General features: G+C 40.0%; 1 protein-coding gene across 18 annotated transcripts in view; it reads left to right on the top strand.

Annotated features, from left to right (window-relative positions):
• ZMIZ1 (zinc finger MIZ-type containing 1) overlaps nt 1–19,431 on the top strand; it is a 458,362-nt gene that overhangs the window by 235,745 nt on the left and 203,186 nt on the right. Inside the window, exon 5 of one of the 18 annotated variants that reach the window (XM_078391049.1) lies at nt 11,213–11,371. The exons of the other annotated variants lie outside the window; for them this stretch is intronic. The gene's annotated coding sequence lies outside the window, so the exon portion shown is untranslated. The remainder of the gene's footprint in view (nt 1–11,212; nt 11,372–19,431) is intronic. 18 annotated transcript variants of the gene reach the window in all.

The raw sequence follows: 19,431 nt of genomic DNA, 5'->3' as shown, positions 1-19,431 counted from the left end.
AAAACGTGGTCTTTTTTTCGGAAGACACCTGGGTTGTTTCTTGAATTGGCCCAATTGCTTCCATTCCAGAATTATTTATTCTGGCCCACAAGGAGCCCAGTAAAGTTTGTCTCCTTCCTACAAATCACCTTGCTGCCTCCACACCAGAAGTCATGTTTCCTCATTTGTTTAGGGCTTTCTTATGGGCTTCCCCACTGTGAAAGATTAACAAAAACAAAATTGCATTGGTTTTTGTGTTCCACCATTGTGTTTTTATTTGTAAAATCCTTTAAAACAAATTACTGATTGCCTGTTTCTGATCTGAAAAGAGGTTTTTCCTGATGCCCCTTTTTAGCATTTGTTTAGGTCTCGTTTTAACAATTGTTTTTATATCTCCTGTTTTAAACAACAACAAAAAAGACTCATGTTTCAAGAATAACTTTGTGGCCTTTGTTGTTACATAGAGAGAACAGAAGGTTTAAGTTGTGCTCTCATTACATTCAAATTGGGAGACGATCTGATTTCCTAATAACATACTCCTCCTTATTGTGCAAGACACCCTGTGATCTTAAGTTCAAGTCCAGCCGCATTTCTCTAAACATACTAATTTTAAAATAGACTGTAAAATACACATACTACCATTATTATTCAGCAACTGGTTTTTTACAGCATATGCTACTGATGGAATTATAATGAAGAACAAATAGGCATTTTGGATTCCATTTGTGTTGACATAGTAGCACAGAGGGCATATTGAGCCAAATACAGGGTCAACAAGATTAAGGACACTGCCTGTCAGTATGCTGCATTGTGCAAGTCACACTGAATGAATGGGAGCTGCTCAAGACAACTGTGTTCCATAGCATTGCACCTGTAGTGGTTCATACAAACGTGAACAATAAAACCAAAATTAAAAGCACAAAATGCTTGTTTTAAAGCCTTATATCATTTAACAAAAGTAACCAGTTTTAAAAAAATATAGATGAAACCACAGCAGGTTTTTTTTGACATTTTAGAATGATATGAAACATTTTCCAAACTAATAGATTTTACGGAGAATGGAAATCACCATCACTTCAAATATGTATTTTGTATTATATTTAATTTAAACATTTTAAATACACTAAGATATACCCTTATTCTTAAGGTTGGTGGTACATAATGTGCTCTTCAATTGATGTGTGGTCTTGATGCGACTGGTTTTACTCCAAGATTAATTGCTAGGTTACTAAGTAATAATTTGTAACCCATTACTGTAATTTTGGTGGCTTCTGAAGCCAATGGCATGGTAGGATCACGTCTTAGACAGCAAAAATGCTGCTCTAGTGTAGTCCTGCCAGACCTTTCCAGTTCATGATCTACAGCAGCGATGGACAAAGTGTGGCTTTCCACAGGTTGTAGGATGATAATTCATGACATTTGTCACTGTTGGCTGCTTTGAATAGGGCTGATGGGAACTGCAGTCTTAACAACACATGGAGGGCCATACTTTGCTCACCCTGATCTAAAGGTAGAGAGGAACAGGTGATGTTTGACATGGTGGCACCCTTGTACAGGCCTGCTTCGCAGATATGCTTCACAGGAAGAATGGCGAGAAACAGAAATTAAGAGAAATGTTTTAACTGCATTAGGAATTTACCAGGCTCTTTTGAAGAAGTCTTTGTGTATATAAAGGAGAGACTTAAGAGCCAGATATTCTTAAAGAACAAAATTATTACCTGAGTGGGTGAAAAGGTTGAGTTGAAAAGCTTGAAAACAAACATCGACAGGTTGAATATGTTTGTAGTAGAGAAGGAAGAATTCTTCTAGTCACTTTTCGGCTTAGATCTATTTCTTACAGTTTTGTTTAATGACAAAGGAGTGTTTCCGTATGTCCTGAGAGAACAAACATCTTTAACTAGGTTAGACAGAGATGGATGTTATGAGGTTGCAAAAGCTTCATCCTGGCTGCGTTTGAATACAAGCACCACATCTCTTTTACAGTGTACAGATTACAAAGTTTAGGCACTAGAGGTACAATTTCTCCTATGTGGTAAATAATTATTTGTGTAGCAATCAAAAAGTGACTATTTTTCAACCCTAGGCATGACAAAATTCACTCATTGCTCCTTACAATTACATGTATATGCTAATAGTTCTAACTGGCTCAGCAAATTGGACAAAGAGATCCGGAGGGTTCAGAAGCAGGCCAGCACATCAGTCATTAGGAGCTTGAGAGAGATGGAGAGAAACATAATGCTTGAGGCCTGTGTCATCTCTTATCTAATGTGTCTGCTCTTGACAAGAGGTTATCTAAAGAACTAAACCAGATCCCTACATCCCACTCTGAAAGGTATCTGAGCAATTCTTTTGACTTTAGGTAGTTCTTAAAAAGAAAGAAAGAAAAGGAGGGGACTGGGGGTGAGCATGAGGCTCTTCAGTTGGTACTGCCTAGGTAAATCGCTTGGTGTGATAACATAAACCACTTACTGTGACAGTTGGGGAGTAGGAGACAAGGTGCCTTTGTGAGATCTGGCTCCTCCATAATGATAGGCAAATTGTTATCTTGGGAGGCTTGTCTAAAAGATGGAAACTGTCAGGTTTTAATTAGTTTACCTACCATATTTCATACAGTCTGTATGTATAGGAGAATGAGGGGGATGATTATAATTAGTGGACAGTCCCCCCCCCTCCATTGCTCATTGCTGTTCCCTGACATATACAAAGATTGAACACTTCACAGCATTCTAATAAATAGTAATTTGGGGGAAATTGCTAAGGTCATTTCTACATACATACACGCACGCACGCACGCACGCATGCATGCACGCACGCACGCACGCACGCACGCACGCACGCACGCACAAAATTAGTAGAGGGATACATCTCTATCCATCAAACCGAATGACTATGTGGGTTATGTGTCTTAATTGGGAGCAAAATTGAGGATTAAAATACTAAAATACAGTAGGGTGTTTACCACAATAGGGTAATTCTGAACATGGACAAACAGGCAGGGAGGCAATTAGATACCCAGATACTGCCTGTCTGTCTATCTCAGTGCTTCCCAACCTTGGGTCCCCAGATGTTCTTTGACTACAGTTCCCAGAAATGCTGACTAGCATGGCTAGTGGTGAAAGCTTCAAGGGGTTTTAGTCCAAGAACATCTGGGGACCCAAGACTGGGGACCACAATCTATCTGATTTGTTGGCATAGGTATATACTGTAGTAGTGTCTTCTGCAGAATAATGTTTTCCAGTCTGATGCCTTCCACACATTTCCTAGTTTAACTGTCATGATCGCTCATAATTGGCTATGTTAGCTGGGATTGATGGGAACTGTAATCTAAGACTTCTTGAAATCTTCAGATTGTGAGAAATTGCTTTAAAATATCATAGCAGACTTTCGTACATATCTCTGTGGTATAGGTCCGATGCTCAATCTCTGCCATCTCCAAGTAGGCTTGGAAAGGACAGTGATCTGAAACTTTGAAGAGCCATTTCCAATCAGTGTGAGAGTGCTCAGTTAGAGGGATCAACAGCATAGCTCTGTGCTGTATATGACAGTTTATCATATCAAAATTCAGCAACAAATTATAACTCCATACATTTGAAGCTTGTATTGTTTACACAAAAATTAGCAACACAGTTTTTGGAGGGAGTACCTAAAAATTAAAAAAAAAATGTCTTTGGAGTGCACTTGGGCCAAATGCAATGTGCTGCGTACACTACACTAGTAGTCCAGTGTACTCCATGTTTTTTGTTTAATGTAGAAATGTATTATTTCAGGACCAAAGCAGGCAACATTTTGCCACAGAATAGCATTCTTTACTGTATTGTTGTTTGGTGGGGGGGAGATTGATTTATTTGATTATTTTTAGATCGCTGCTCTATCCATGGGTGTTCCCACATGAATCAGGATGTCTTTGGTGGAATGTCTATCACAAAATAGCTCCTTCTCCTCACCATCCTTGATATTAAGAATTGTAACACCCAAAGAGGTTGAAAAAGCCAACACAAGAAATCTAATTTTCCCTTGGTCATGTCCCCTTTGTTCTGGAACAAGCTCCCTACAGAGGTTTGCCAGGCACCATCCCTCTCTGTCTTTAGGAATCTAATTATGACAGAATTAAATAAAACTTCCTTCTACTAGTGGTGAATATTGACCTGAGATGCTCATATTAATTTTAATTTGTGTATTTTTATTTAAAGTTAGGTTCATTGTTTTAATTAGTGACAGGGTTTATTGTATTTTTATTGTATTTATCACTTGGTGATTTTTTATTATACTATTTTATTGTATGTTCTGAACCACCCAGAGTGATAATACAAAAAGGGTGGTATGGAAGTGGAAATGATATATATTTGTAATGCTTATATATTAAAAAGTTTTAGTGATATGGTTTTCTAATTGTACACATAATATATAATGCAAGGATGTCCAGTCTTTGATCAGTAATCTTCAGCTGCATTGGGGAGCAAGCCAAGGACCATCAGAGCTGCCATTTACGATGAGAGAATTCTAACCAAATTTGCAATCAGCATAATTTCAGTGACTTTAGACTCTGGTTCACATAATGTTATGATCTAGCAGTGAATTGGCATACAACAATTTCCCTGTCATTCTTAATCCAAGACAACCTTAGAACCGAGGAAACTTAATGAGAGATTAAAGCCCGTTGTCTAAAAACAATTTCCCATTATATGCAATGACCTGTCCTGACTCCCTTTATTGGCTCGCCTTCTTTCATCTAATAGGCGCATTAATCCATCTCCTTACCTTGCAAAGACAGCATGATCAATGGCACATCAGTGCATATCAGCTGTACAATATGACTGGAGCTAGTAATGTGTGAGAATAGAGGAAATCCCAGGGATTCCCATGGTCCTAGCTCCTGATGATAGGTTGTTTCAGTGGAAACTGGGTGATGCCTGAGTCTATTGGAAGAGCCTTAGCAGATCAGACTAAGAGGCCTTCTGGCCCAGTATCCTTGTTTTCAGGAGTTCTTAGCCAGCTGACTCTGAGGAGCTAAAAGCCAGCATGAAAGTAGCATTTCTCCCCTGTCCCCAAAATCTGGTGTATTTTCTTTAAACACTAAGTTGTAGTTGTTGTAGCTAATAGACGTTTATAGACCCATCCTTGAAGATTTATCTAACCCTTTTTAAAAGACATCTGAGCTATTGGTCATTGCCGCATCTTGCGACAGTAAATGCCATAATTTAATTATACATGAAAATGCTTTGTTCTCTTTTGACTGTCCTGAAAGTCATATTATCAAGTCCATAGACTGAGCTTGAGCCCTGCTCTAAGAAAGGAAGCATCCCCCCTCCCCACTTTCTATGCCGTTCTATTTTGAACCCCAGTGGTTATCATGTTCCCTTTTCGTTGATAGCTGGTGTGCGGAGTTTTGTTTCAAATAACGGCAATTGTCACAGACATTTGGGAAATCAGCAAGTGTATACTGTACTGTTGCTTTTTCCCCCCCATTGCTTTGACTATATTATTATTATTATCATTATCATTATCATTATCATCATCATCATCATCATCATCATCATCATCATCATCATCATCTGTTTATTTATTTATTTATTTATTTATTTATTTGATTGATTGATTGATTGATTGATTGATTGATTGATTGATTTATATCCCACCCATCTGGTATATCATACCACTCTATTGCAGAAGACACTAGGAATTTATGTTTTTAGATAACTGGGATTTTAACAGGATGTTTTCCTGTACACAGTTATCTGTCTTGAGGTTCTGTGAGGAAGGGCAGGACATAGATCTGATGTTCGTGTTGGTGCTGACAATGACAATGATGATGGCAGTGATTATAGTTATTATTATTTCAGACCAATCATTAGCAAATTTATTTCTTTTGTATATTAGGCTGGACTTCCTTCTCTGTGCACAGAATTAATTACCTTGTGCGCATCTAATGAGACCACATCTGGATTAAAACAACCAGGATTTTTCCATCACCTGTATTGAAAAAGGAGAAATACAATGTTGAATACTGTAGATGTAAGAAAGAGCAACCAAAAGAGTCAGAGAGAAAAAGAATATGTTTAATGGCCTGAGAGTAGAAGGTGTTTTTTTCCCCCCAACCTTTTCTACAAGGAGGAATAAGCAACTCAGAGAGGATACAACAGCACTTCAGAAATGTTGAGAAAGATCAGGAGGAATGAGTTAATCTTCCCCATCTTTCATGTCTGAAATTAGATTTAAGTGTTATTTTTAAAATTGGGTATAATTTTTTTTTAAAAAAAATCTATTCTTTGGCCGCTTGCCAATCTAGGCAGAAATGTGACGAAGACTTTTAATTGTTAAAGATGTAGTTTTTAGAACATTCCTGCCACTTCATGAGAGCACATGCCTATTACTGTGTTAAAGACAGAGTTGGACTGATCTATGAAGTATATTTTGTCGTTTCTTTTCTTTCTTTGCTTTTCTTTTGACATATCATTTGTATTCATAGGATTTGATGCCTGTCTACTTAAAGATTTTGCCATTTATCATAGGTATGGGGGGTTGCTAGGTTGGCCCCATCATATTTCCTAAGATTTCAGGGCAAAAATCTTTGATGAGGTATTGGAGCATAGTGATGTAATGTCGTGTTCCTTTGTGATGTCACTGGGTATATGCCCTTTTGATGTCATGTGAGCCTAGCAGGGCTTGGGTAAGGGGCTGGAGCCATTTCTGGTCCAGTTGACTGTTGAAAATGGGCATGAAAATAATCTTGGGAAAGGGTAGAGAATCTGGGTAAAAAGCCAGTTAACCAAGTAAAGTTGCAACCTAGAGTCGGGGGGGGGACACTTTTGGCACCCAGGCAAATAACAACTTGCATCAAGAAGCTGCAGCAGTTGTCCCCATTCTGGTTAGGGTTTCTCTTCTATGTGCCTTTACTCATGGTAAGATATGTATAGGTCGGGGGGGGGGATTTTTTCAATCTCTGTGCTGCTGCTGTGGAGGGAGGGGAACGTGTAGCCTGTATAATTTAAAAAACGTAACCCACCCAGAGAATGTTTTAAGTAATTTGGGATGGTATATAAGAAGCACACTTTGCTTTTGCTTTTAAATCCCCAGATTAGATTGTCACTGAATGCTTTGAGTGCTCTTGCAGTTTGTGAGGAATATTGTACACTGTGCAAGAAAGCTCATCCTGGACTGTGGTATTGAGAGAGAGAGAGAGAGAGAGAGAGAGAGAGAGAGAGAGAGGTATGTATCTGACAACTCCCCAATGAAGGCAAAAGCTCCCAGTGATAATTCTGGACAATTTAGAAATTTGACTCTGACGAAGAATAGAAAATATGCCTGATCTGACTCACCTATGTAAACCATTTCAAGCCATTTGCTCCAAAAAAATATTGTGCCTCATTCCTGCTCTCTATTTGTGAACATGGGCTGAATCCACTGATTAGGAATGGATGACCTTGTTCCTTACATCAGTGTCCTAGTCCCGCTGGCCTTTGTGCTCTTAAAGTTCCAGAGTCTGAGGAATATACTCAAGGAATCGAGTTCTGTGATCAGTGAATTCTGCTAAGTTTGGTTAATGGTGTTGCATTTTTATGGGGTGGATAATTAAGTAAAAGAAACAATGGCTTTGATTGCTCAGCGGTTAGTAATTAGCACAAAGCTATCTTGGGTTGCCGTGGTTTGAATTGTGGGCTAGTTGCGAGGAACTGTCCTACAAGGACAACAACAATATGGCAGCCAATAAATACCCTGATGGCAATTTAAGAAGCGCAAAATGTTGGAAAATTGAAGGTGAGGAAGGGTAGTGGCTTGTCTGTTCTTGGGAATTCGTTGCGTGCCTGTGTATCCCAAGCTGGCTGATAAGGAAGATTTGTACTAAAGGTCTGCAGTTCTGTTTGCTGCTGATTTACACATGGGAAGTAATCACTACTAATAGGAGAATGCCATGGGGAGAGCAAAGTGTATTGGTGGTTGTGCCCTCATGGTACTGAGTGTTCCTACTACTGTGTGACAGGATATGTTGGGATACAAGGTGTATGTGTGGTGGCACATTTATGTTAGTGAAATGGCACATAGACTGGAATTTGAGTAACCCTTTCAACAGCCTTGTTACATTCTGCAGTTTGTTCTCCTTGATGTAACAAGTGGGTGGATTGTGACTGAGAGTGTAGTTCTACTGGCAGAAGTGGGATTTGATCCGTGGCCTTTGCTACTCACAGGGGATAAGCCACAAGCCACACCAGCTCTCTTTTTGTGTTGTCCAGTGCCATATGAATGGAAAGGTGCCCATTGGTTTCTTCCATGAAAGTGCGAGCTTACAACAGGCTTAGAGAGCAACATGTAATGATATAGAATCTGTTCTTGCAGTATATACGGAAAATAACTGAGTGATCCACTCCCAGAAGGAAGGTCTTGGATTGGGCAATACTTTTGTTGTATCACAAATAATAATAATAATAATAATAATAATAATAATAATAATAATAATAATAATAATAATAATAATAATAATAATAATAATAATAATAATAATAATAATAATAATAAAAAACATGGTGAGTGTTTGAGATATCCAGAACTCTTTGAGAAGCAGAAATGATGTGAAACTTGGAGTTCAAGCTGACAATCCAAAGATTAGGCCAGGCATGTTGTGAATGACTGATGAAGTCAGCTATCAGGAAAACAATGGAGTTTTCTGCAGGAAACAGAGGTGACAGAGGTATATATTTGGAGACTGTCCATTTCACTGAAAAAGGCCTGGCTTCCTACCCAGGCAAACCTGCCTGTTGCCTTCAGTGAGGCGGGCTTACAGGCAAAACAAAATGAAACAAGCAAACAAACAAAATCTTTGCAGTAGCCACATAGAAGAATTACTGTTTTTAGTGAACCAATAAGAGCCTTGTATTTCCTCAAAGTAAATTATAATGACAAGGGCTTCCTTCCTTCCTTCCTTCTTTCTTGCATCAAATATAAATGGTTTCATTCAGTATCTGGTTTTGTTACTACATTCTGTGCAGACTTCTTCAAAACTACAAACATTTCTCAATAGACCGCACACCTCTAAACAAAATTATCTGAAGAAGATGCAGTAGAAGGCACGTCTTATCTCCAAAACTGGAGACTGTTAAGAGGAGGACGTTCCCCTGAAGTTTGCTCTAAAAGTAGTGTAGGCAAAAGGGTACTTACTAGTTCCAGCCATGGGAAAATATTAGAGAGAAGGAATGACGTCCTGCCTAAATACACCTGAGTCAGACTACAATGCAAAAGGTGCTGTAAAGAAAACAAATACTGTAGCAAGGCTCATTTCTTTCTAGGTGGCTTTTCAGTCCAAGAGATTGTTCTCTCACTTCTAAAAAGAAGGTGTATAATTTTGCCATCAAAATCTGTTTGGGTTGGGTTAACAGTGGCACTCTCAACATTCTTAGCTTGACACTCCTTTGTGCATTGATGCAGCCACCCATGGCTATGCTTCATCTGGTACACTTACACTGCTCAGATAAATCAAAGTTGGCAGCAAATGAGACAAACTGAGTCCTCCATGGCCAAGGGCAGAGAGACTCAGCCTTCCCAAACCTAAGTGCCACCTGGTGAAGGGGCTGCCTGCCAGTAATGTCCTTGAATCCTGAATGTCTACTAGCTAATCCAGGAAAGATGCATGGGCTTGGATGGTAGGGGGAAAGCTAGAGGGAAAATACCTTAAAAGGAGCCATTACTGGGTGGGGGAGAGAGAGCAAGGCAACAATGGAAAGAGGAGTAAGAGCAACAGAAGAAAGTTCAGGTTGATTGGGAGGATATCACTATACAAGAGTAGTGGCCCAGGAGAGGTACTGTACTACCAAACCCTGGTTTGAGATTTTGCTCAGGGCCCAGATGGCTGTGTATCTTTTTTTGTTAGAACTGAGTAAAGCATGGTAACTTTATCTTGATTCCCCTAGGTATGACTATCAATTTGTAAGTAGCTCTTCCGCTTTGGGTTACCAAGATTCATTCTCTTACTTTGCAGAAGTAAAGGCTGAAATTCAGCTTCACGTTTTTCTGTTGCAAGCTTACAAAGACCTCTTGTCTGGCACAAAAGGCTATTGATACATAAGGGAGAGCCACATTTTGTCTGCAGAAGCGGGTGTGGGGGAGAGAGACTGCAAAATTAATACCTTTGTTACCCCCGGTTCATGTGGAATCTGAGCTCCTTTTTGCCTTGTTTGTAGTCTGGATTTGTGGGCCATGACAAAATTGGCTCAGTTTTTAAACTGTTTGCCTTCACCCCAAGTTTTATATCACCTTTACTTGATGAACAATTATGGAGAACATGAAAGCTTGTTTTATTTTTGCAACCTTTATAGTGATCCAATAAAGGTATTGCCCAACCCTGAACTCTATTTCTATGAATGGATCACATGGGTATTTTGTTATACTGAATACAATTTGGGAGCAACCTTGGTTCCCGTACTGAAAAAGAAGAGCGATACAAACAAATATACAGAGGATGTGCTAGTGAAAATATAGGTAGGGGCATATATGTAAAAACACCAAACTTTAAACAAACCATTCATGATTCAAATCTGTTTTGCATTCACCGGATGTTAAGCAACACAGGAAGTATTCCAACGGAGAATGCTTTAAAGGGCTTGGTGGAAAGCCCTGTCTAAAGATGATGGTAATGCAGGAAGTCCCGTACAGACTAATTAGATCAAGGCTGAGCCTTGTGCAAACAATCTCCGATTACACAAAGACATGCTGGGAGAGTAAAGCAGTAGTGAGGGTCTCTGGTTGAAAATATAAAGATCAGCACTTATCAGGATCTATCTCTAGCAGTAAATGGAATTCATATGCCCATTGGAATGGAGAAAATAAATGTTTGGCAGTGATGACAGAAAACACTTCCATTTGCCCCTGTTCATTTTTTCATAAAAGGTTGAAATGGGAATCTATTTTGACCTGTTTTACAGTTCTCTGTTTGCAATTGTAGAGTGTGTGATATAGATTCCATATTTTCAATTATTTAATGGCAACTAGAAGAGATCAGTAGTATCAGTAACCTTTTAATTTGCCGGGATAAATATATCAGGCAATTCAGTTAAATGTTTTATGTGTAAACAGAAAAATGTGTGGCTGAGTTTAAATGAGGTACTGTCAAATATTTGCATTTTTTTCCCTCAGCCGTTACAATATCATCTTACAAATCTTGACACGGAAATAACTTCTTGCTCTAATTTGACTCTTTCCTTAAGCACAGAGCTGAAGAATGATTTTCCCTTATTTCTTTTTGAAGCTTGAAAGCAACCTGCCAAGGTTTTCTTGAAGGGGGAGAAGATTCTGTGGCTTGGGTAGCAGTGGAGGTGCATCCTCCATATTTGAGGAGCCAGGCCTAGTTGGCAGCATCCCCAGTGGTCTGACAGAGTACAGATGGGGAAGATGGCTGAGACTATAGGTAACAAAACAAAAACAAAAACCCACACACAACAAAGCACTGCACCCCCTTTAAAAACAACCAGATGTATTTCAGTGTGAGCTTTTATAGATTACATTCCACTTCCTCAGGCACACGGAATATAGCATTTAGGCCACATGTTTATATATGCAGTTTTATGTGATTTTGGGTCTGGAGACACCGTGACATGGGATTGCGATAAAGGTAATAAACCTTGAAAATGCCAACTGCATTGGTAACACAGGTAAACGGAACTTAAAGTGTTGATTACAGAAGCCCACCCCATTCTTGCTATCAACAGTCTCCTATGCCATGGGGCAGCAGGAGTATTTAGGCAGAAGAGATAGTTGCTGAGCAAACCTGGTGAGAAAGGGAAGGGTTAAGCTTTTGTATGTTGCTGGTCTTCATTTTCACTTTTTTGGTAGATTGTTTCTGTGAAGGAATGCATTTACAATGTTTTTAGAGAATGTTAATTGCTGCTGTATATTGTGTCATGCAGAACACTGTAAGCCACCTTGGGTGGACAGTTTCCAAAGGACGAGAAGTAACATGGGAGGAGTTATGAATTCTTGAATCATAAAAGTTGCATTTTTTTGTCTTCTCCTTAGGCTGAAATTGTGATACCTCAGCCAGGCAATCCAATCGTAATTTGAAAAGATCCTGTTACAACCATCCACATTTTTTGCTGGTCATGGAGTTACCAGCTTGCACAGCCAAACCATGAGCCGGCTGGCAACATCCGCACTGCCACTGAGCATAGTTTGGTACCAAGTATATGAGCTAGGCTTCAAAATTAAGCTAGGCTTCAAAATTGGATCCAGCCACCAAAATGCTTTTTAAAAAAAAGCACACGTTCACCTTTGATTTTGAGTTATCTCTTTTTATTACAAAATATGGAACTCCACTCATTTCCCTTCCATTGGCAAAGAAGGACCTTATATTTTAATTTATTTTTCCTTCCCCCTCCCCTCCTGGTATGTTTGGAGGTTAGCGGTAAAGTAGGAAAACCCATCTGTCAAAGCAGGGTAATTACTTGAAAGAAGGATCCTACACAGTTAGTACATATGAAAGATGTCCATTTTAATTCCACAGGCCAGAGGTGAGAATCACTGGCACAAGGCAAGTGTCAAAGCTTTATTGTACCGGCCAGTGACCAGCATGTGGGGACTCAAAGCCCCGATACACTTGGTTGGTGATGCAGCCTCACTCTGTCCCTGTGCAAAAATCCTTGCCTTTTGTGTGTGTGGGGGGGGGTAATATTGTCATTCCTTCCTCCTGGCATAGGTCACATCACAGGCCCGCCTGCTCAGCACAGCCAACCTTGGCACCTTTTTGCTTTTGTAATCGGGCTGCAGATGCGCTTGATAATTGAACAATTTCTGCGCACCACCGCTCCCGCTCCCGCTGGAGTCCAGCAGGCTCACTTATGCAAGCTGTCATCTCTTCTTTTTTTCGGCGCTGGTGGGGTTGTGCCATCGTTGTGGCAGAGGGGTAGGAGGAGAATTTCCTGCATTCCGGTATCTGATAGATTCTCTCGTACGGAGGAAGGGGGGGGAGGGAGGGATTAGAAAGTGCTGGGCTGCAGAAAGGCTTTTCACAGCCCAGCGTGACCGCCCTCACTCACAGCTCAAGCCACTATAAATTAAATAAATCCATTCCCACCCCTCGCTGAGACTGTATGTGTGCAGGCAGCAGGCGGACGCAAAAAGCTCTCTCTCATGCGCGCACACATACACACACACACACGCTTGCCTGCTCTCAGAGTCCAAAGATGATAGAAAGTCTTCTGGGGATTATTGTCCATTTGTAGAGTGACAATGGAAATATCTCTTCTCCTTCGCCTAGCGTGACAAGCTCTTCTTTTGCCTTGCATCTGGTCTCTTTTTCATAGCCTCCAGCCAGCAGTGGAAGCTACTTAGTAACTAGTGGCAAATAACGCTTTATTAAAACCGACTTCTTTCTCCTGAGCCCCACCCACCCACCCAAACTCAAGTGTTTAATGATTAAAATGACCTTTCACCTGACATTTCCTTGCCACTTACTTTGTTTCTAAAGTACCATTTCTACTGTGGGGAGAAACCGGTTGTTGCGAATGGATGTAAAAACCTCTGCCAGCCCCTCAAGTTCTGAAGTGACAGGGCACTTGAGCATATCCTGAAAAATCTTTTAAAAATAAGCATTTCTGTCTGTACATAAACATATCTGTCCAGTTTCCTTTCTCAAGTGCCTGGGTGTGGGATGCATAGAGGATTGGTGGCAATTCAATTTTTTGAAGAATGTGTGCCGTTTGCTTCTTTTTTATTTACAGTTTTCTCATACGCTCTTCGGTCATGGCATGTAATAATTATGAAGACAAAACTGAATTATAAAAGTATGTGAAAGGTAAAAATGAAGCTTAGTTTATCTTTGACCAGTTAATGTTTGTCCAGGTTTAAAACGGTTTACTGTGCATTCAGTTGGCAGCCATGGACTTTGAGAACAGAGACTGATATACTTCGGGGGGGGGGGGAGATTTGACTTAATCTTACTCAGTGGCTTTACAAAATTTCACTTGGCATAGAGTCCTTCTGTGGAATATGGACAGAGCTAAAACTTAACACCTCTTTGGGGGCGCGGTTTAGACTGTTCCCACTGCTACTCCTCAGAAAACTTCTCACACTCCCCTCTCTGCTCATTGTTTTCTGTGGCCCTTTATGCTGTAAGCTGTGCACCACTCTAGAACCACTCAAAGTGTCCATCCCATAATCAGACTGAGACATGCTGAGGCTCTGAGCTTTGCCAGCATTTTAAAGAGCTTTGCAGCCTTGCCAAAATGAAAAAAAGTATGATATTTTAACAGGCTTCTGGTTCACCCATATCAGGTTTCTCATAAAGTGAAGTCCTGCAGCTGACTTAGTTTGTGCATTATATTTTGTTGTCCCTCCTTCTGCCGAGCAGGGTGACTATGAGCTCCAGTTCTTTGTTTTTCTTTTTAACCACGGCTACAAAGAGATTTCGGATCTTCTGTGACAGACACATAGCTTCCAGATGAGTTTCCTTCTTTGATTGCTGCCCCTTTGTGTGCCCTCTCTCCTAATACTTGGCATATCAAAGCTATGTCCTCTCTCCTGGTGGGGTTTAGGCCTGCCTTATTGGACGTACTCATGGTAGAGATGGGTTGTAAGGACCCAGTGCTTTTGACTGAAATACCTGAGAGACATGAGGGGGAATCATGGAAGCAGTCAGGGCTGCTTGGTGGGGTCAGTTGTGGCCAACCATGTCCACTTTCCATCAGTGATAAAAAGCAAACAGGATGCTGGCCTTAATATTTCATTATGTATACAGTGGGGTCTTGACTTGAGAACTTAATCTGTATTGAAAGGCGGTTCTCAAGTCAAAAAATTCTCAGGTCAAATCTGCATTTCCCATAGGAATGCATTGAAAACCATTTGATCCGTATCTGCTCTTTTCCGTCCATAGAAACTAATGGGAAGCTGCTATTCCGCCTTCGACCACTAGAGGGGGGATATTTTGTTTCTTTTTTTCTTAGGTCAAGAAAGGTTCAGGGAAGGCAGGGAAAATACAGTCCAGGCAGTGCAGTACCAGGCAGTCTGAAGACTGTCTCCCAATCCACTCTCTAAACGCTGGGAGGAGTGAGGAAGCAGACAGGCACCCTTTTCACTGGCCAACAGTTAACTGAAAGTTCAAATTTTGCACTTTCCCTGCCTCCACATGTTTTTTTTCCAATTCTTAACTCAAATCTAAGTATGTAAGTCAAGTCAATATTTTCCTATGAGAGTGGTTCTTAAGTCAAAATGTTCTTAACTCAAGCTGTTCTTAAGTCAAGGCCCCACTGTATGTGGGTACACATGTTTTCCACATTGTTGCCAAATCATTTAAAATGCTGGCAGATAAGTTAGAAAAATGAAACTGGACACAATTGTTTTGTAAACAACTTTATTCCATGTGAGAAGTCTTGAACCTTATTTCCCAATATTTGTTTTTAGGCCAAAAGAAATTGCTTTCATCAACCATGGTATCCTTCTGGTCTATCTCTCTGGGATGAGATTTGGAGGCACTGTTTTATGGTGGCTCCAGTCCGTCCTGGAGGAGAGAACTCAGAAGGTGATGCTGGAAGAATCCTGTTCAACACCCTGGCTGCTGACCTGTGGGGTCCCTCAGAGTTCTGCTTTGTCTCCTATGTTATTTAGCATCTATGTTAAACTGCTGGGAGAGGTTGTCCGGAGTTTGAGGGTTCCACATCATCAGTATGTGGATGACGCCCATCTCTGTCTCTCCTTGCCATATAAATCTGAGGAAGCTGTTTCGGCTCTAGATCAGTGTCTGAGGCCAGTAATGGACTGGATTAGAGTGAATACACTGAAATCTAATCCAGACAAGACAGAGGTGCTCCAGGTCAGTTGAAAGGCAAATCAAGGAATAGGGATTCAGCCTGTACAGGTGTGCAGTTTAGGGGTGCTTCTGGATTAATCTCCGAACCTGCCTTAGTTACATCCTGGCTTGATTACTGTAATGCACTTATGTGGGACTGCCTCTGAAAAGTGTATCAAAACCGCAACTGCCAGATTGCTAACTTGGGCTTGTTATAGGGATCACATAACCCACCTGTTACAGCAGCGCCCCTGGCTGCCAATCCATGCATGCTCAACATTCAAAGTGCTGGCTCTGATCTATAAGCCCTATATGGCCTGGGTCTAAGCGATCTCAAGGACTGTGTCTCCATTTATGAACCTCCCCATATATTAAGATAATCAGGGAAGGCCTTTCTTTCAGTCCCACCGTTCTCACTAGTGTGTTTGATGGAGGACAAAGAAGTCCTTCTCTGTTGCTACTCCCAATCTTTGGAACTCCCTCCCAAAGGAGGCCATGCTAGCCCATCTTTGTTGTTTTTCCACAAGCAGATTAAGACCTTTCTCTTCAGGCAAGCTTTCACTTAATGACTGGCTACTGGAGATGGGCATGAAGCACAAAAATGGTGATTCATTTTGATTTGTGATTCATCAAGGTCACCGAATCACGAATTTTGAATTTATGATTTTTTTCCTGACAAATGAATTCTCAACTCATATAGCCTCCCATGCACCTGGAGGCACTAAATTTACAGGGAAGCTTACTCTGACTCTCCTCTACATGTTTGGTGAAGTTTGGGTTTTGGACGTCCGAGTTATACACCGACAAGGATGGACCTCCAGGAAGATCTCCCCCCCCCAGGCACCTAGAAACACCAAAATCACAGAGAAGCATCTACTGACTCTCTTCAATGATCCTTCCAAGTTTGGTGAAGATTGAGTTTCAGACATCCACAGTATACACCCGCAAAGTGTCCCCCCCCCCGGAAAGTGCCCTTTAGCAGCTGGCTTGGGGAAACCCAATCTTCACCAAACTTGGAGAGATTGTAGAGGACAGTTAGTAGAAACGCCTCTGTGATTTTGGTGTCTCTAGGTGCCTGGGGGGGACTTCTTGTGGGGCTCTTTGTGGGTGTATAGCTCAGACCTCTGAAACCCAGTCTTCACCAAACTTGGAGGGATTGTAGAGCAGAGTCAGAGGAAGCTTCCCTGCAATTTTGGTATCTCTAGGTGCCTGGGGTGCAATTTATAGCCAAGTGAATCAACAAATCAAAAATTGCTAAAAATTAATGTATCCATAATCAGGGTATTGATATGTACAAATATAAATCGATGAACTTGTGATTTTTTAAAACAAATTTAATGATTCATTTTTTAATTTAAGCAGATCTCTACTAGCTACCTGAGTGGGACTTTGAAATTGATGGTTGCACCCTACTGCTCTGAAAGTGTTTTTGGTGTTGCTCTTGTTTGCTCTCTTTTAGTCTGGTATTTCTTTGATCCTTTTTAGTATTTGTATAGCTACTGTTTTTAGCTGTAAATATTGCCTTTTAATGAAGTAACCCCTCCTTGGGTCCTTCTTAAGGGAAAAAGGTTGAGTAAAAATACTTTAAATAAATAAATAAAATACTTCTCCAGATAGCTGTGCAGAAATACTAGTACAATCTGGAGTTTAAACTGTTAAAGGATTAAGATGATGAATATAGCTAAGAATATGAAGAATTAAGCAGTAGATGTCTCAGCTCAAGCCTTACTGGATCGCCTTTGGCCAACCTCTGTCTTCCAGCTTCATTCTCTTCCTCCCAATACATGGCATGCAGTAGTAGTAAAACAGTATACAGTATATTTTGCAAGGTTGTTTATTGATTGATTGATTGATTGATTTGATTTGTATCCCGCCCATCTGGTAAGTCGGTACCACTCTGAGCGGCTAACATAAAAATATACAGTTATAATAGCATAAATCCAAAAATCCATTGTTGCTAACTATATATATATATATATATATATATATATATATATATATATATATATATATATATATATATATATATATATATATATATATATATATATATATATATATATATATATATATATATATACTGTGTATATAAATATATAAAGAAGTGATTTTTACTGTTCTAAAGTAAAGCAGTTTTAATATTTTTTCCAGTCGTTAGGGTATTCGATGTAATAAAATATTTAAACTCAATCTCATAAGAGATAGTGAAATTGTATTTACTGCTGAAAGCAATGTATTTGAACAGCTTTTATCAGGTGGGCTGCCCTCATTCCCTCCCTTTCGCTTTTGGTGCTGACTTGATCTCCTAACCACTGAGCATAAATTATTCGAGCTCCCTCTTGTCCCCTACTGGTGTTGAGTTGGCCCAGCAAATGTACATTCAGTGGTACAAGTTGTCAGGATCTGTGTGGTTTTTTTTAGTCTTGAAGTTAGAACACATTCGATCAAGCCACAGTTTTCCGCCATGTCTCCAAAGGCAGGTCTTTCTGAGCAGTTTCTGTCATGGAGTGTGACTGCTAATCCTTAACTCTCTATTTGCTAGTGCTTGGAGGTGTGAAAGATGGCAACAAATGAGGCGGGGTAGGGGGGAGATGGTTAATCAATAACCACAAGGTCAGACAGACAGTGTCACATTTAGTGCTCCTTGTTAGGAAGCAGAAGAAGAGGATTTGTAAAAGCTTAAAAAAACACAAGGCAGTGCTATGGGAGAGGTAAAGAATGGGCACTCATTCAGCTTCAGTAGAAAAGGGAGACCTCTGCTGGCATACTTGCGGGGGGGGGGGGAGAGAGAGAATTTTCTTGGCCAGGGTAGCTGCTAAGCAAACTCATGAACCTTTAGAGCTCTCCAAATGTCAGCAGTTGTTTTTTTCTGTGTGTAAAGAAATGAATTCGGCAATGTGGATTTTCCTACTGATCTGCACTTGCATGACAACATAATGCAACTAAATCTGGATAGGTGGGTGGATGTGAATGAATCAAAAATAATACATGCATTTCAAAATAGTATGCATGTAAGACGAAGCATATGTTTCCATTTCAAAATTCTTTTTTTTTTTAAATCCAGATTTTGCTTCTTGGTATTTCTGATTAGTTTTTGTGCAATAAATTCTGAGGAATTCTGAAATGGAATATATGGGTCGGCGACAAGATGGTTTTCAACTAAAACATTTTTTCATTAGGAAAGACAAAGCATTTTTCTCTGCCAAAGTAATTCAAATAATATATTACTGTAAAATATTGGCATGAAGAAAAGAAAGACAAAATGCAGTTTATATATTTTGCTTAGATTTCAAATAAAATGAGGGATTACAAATGAGGCCTTACAAAATACAGAATTTTCAAATTAGCTCTATTAAAAATTGAATAAAAGCAGATTTCAGATACTGACATTCATACATGATAATTTGCATGTGTAATATGTAACGAGCTGTAAGTAAGTTTCAGTTCTTAGAGAAGTACTGTAGCACTTTAAGCAAATTAATTGTGTTCCTTCCCCAGATGTGTTAATGGTACTATCTCAATCCTATATATAGTGTATGTGCATGTTAAACTCCAACCCCCCCAAATTGAATCAGCTGTTCTGATTATTTACCTAACCAATTAGTTGGTGTAGTCCCCTCCCACTCTGTTTGTAGCTTAGCCTGATACTTAATCAAAGCCGCTAAATAGATAGGAATCATTTGCCCTTG

The sequence above is a fragment of the Pogona vitticeps genome, chromosome 3, assembly GCF_051106095.1.
Source record: "Pogona vitticeps strain Pit_001003342236 chromosome 3, PviZW2.1, whole genome shotgun sequence".
NCBI classification, from domain to species: Eukaryota; Metazoa; Chordata; class Lepidosauria; order Squamata; family Agamidae; genus Pogona; species Pogona vitticeps.
Note: the sequence above shows the minus strand (reverse complement) of the source record. Positions and strands in the feature narration are given on the sequence as shown.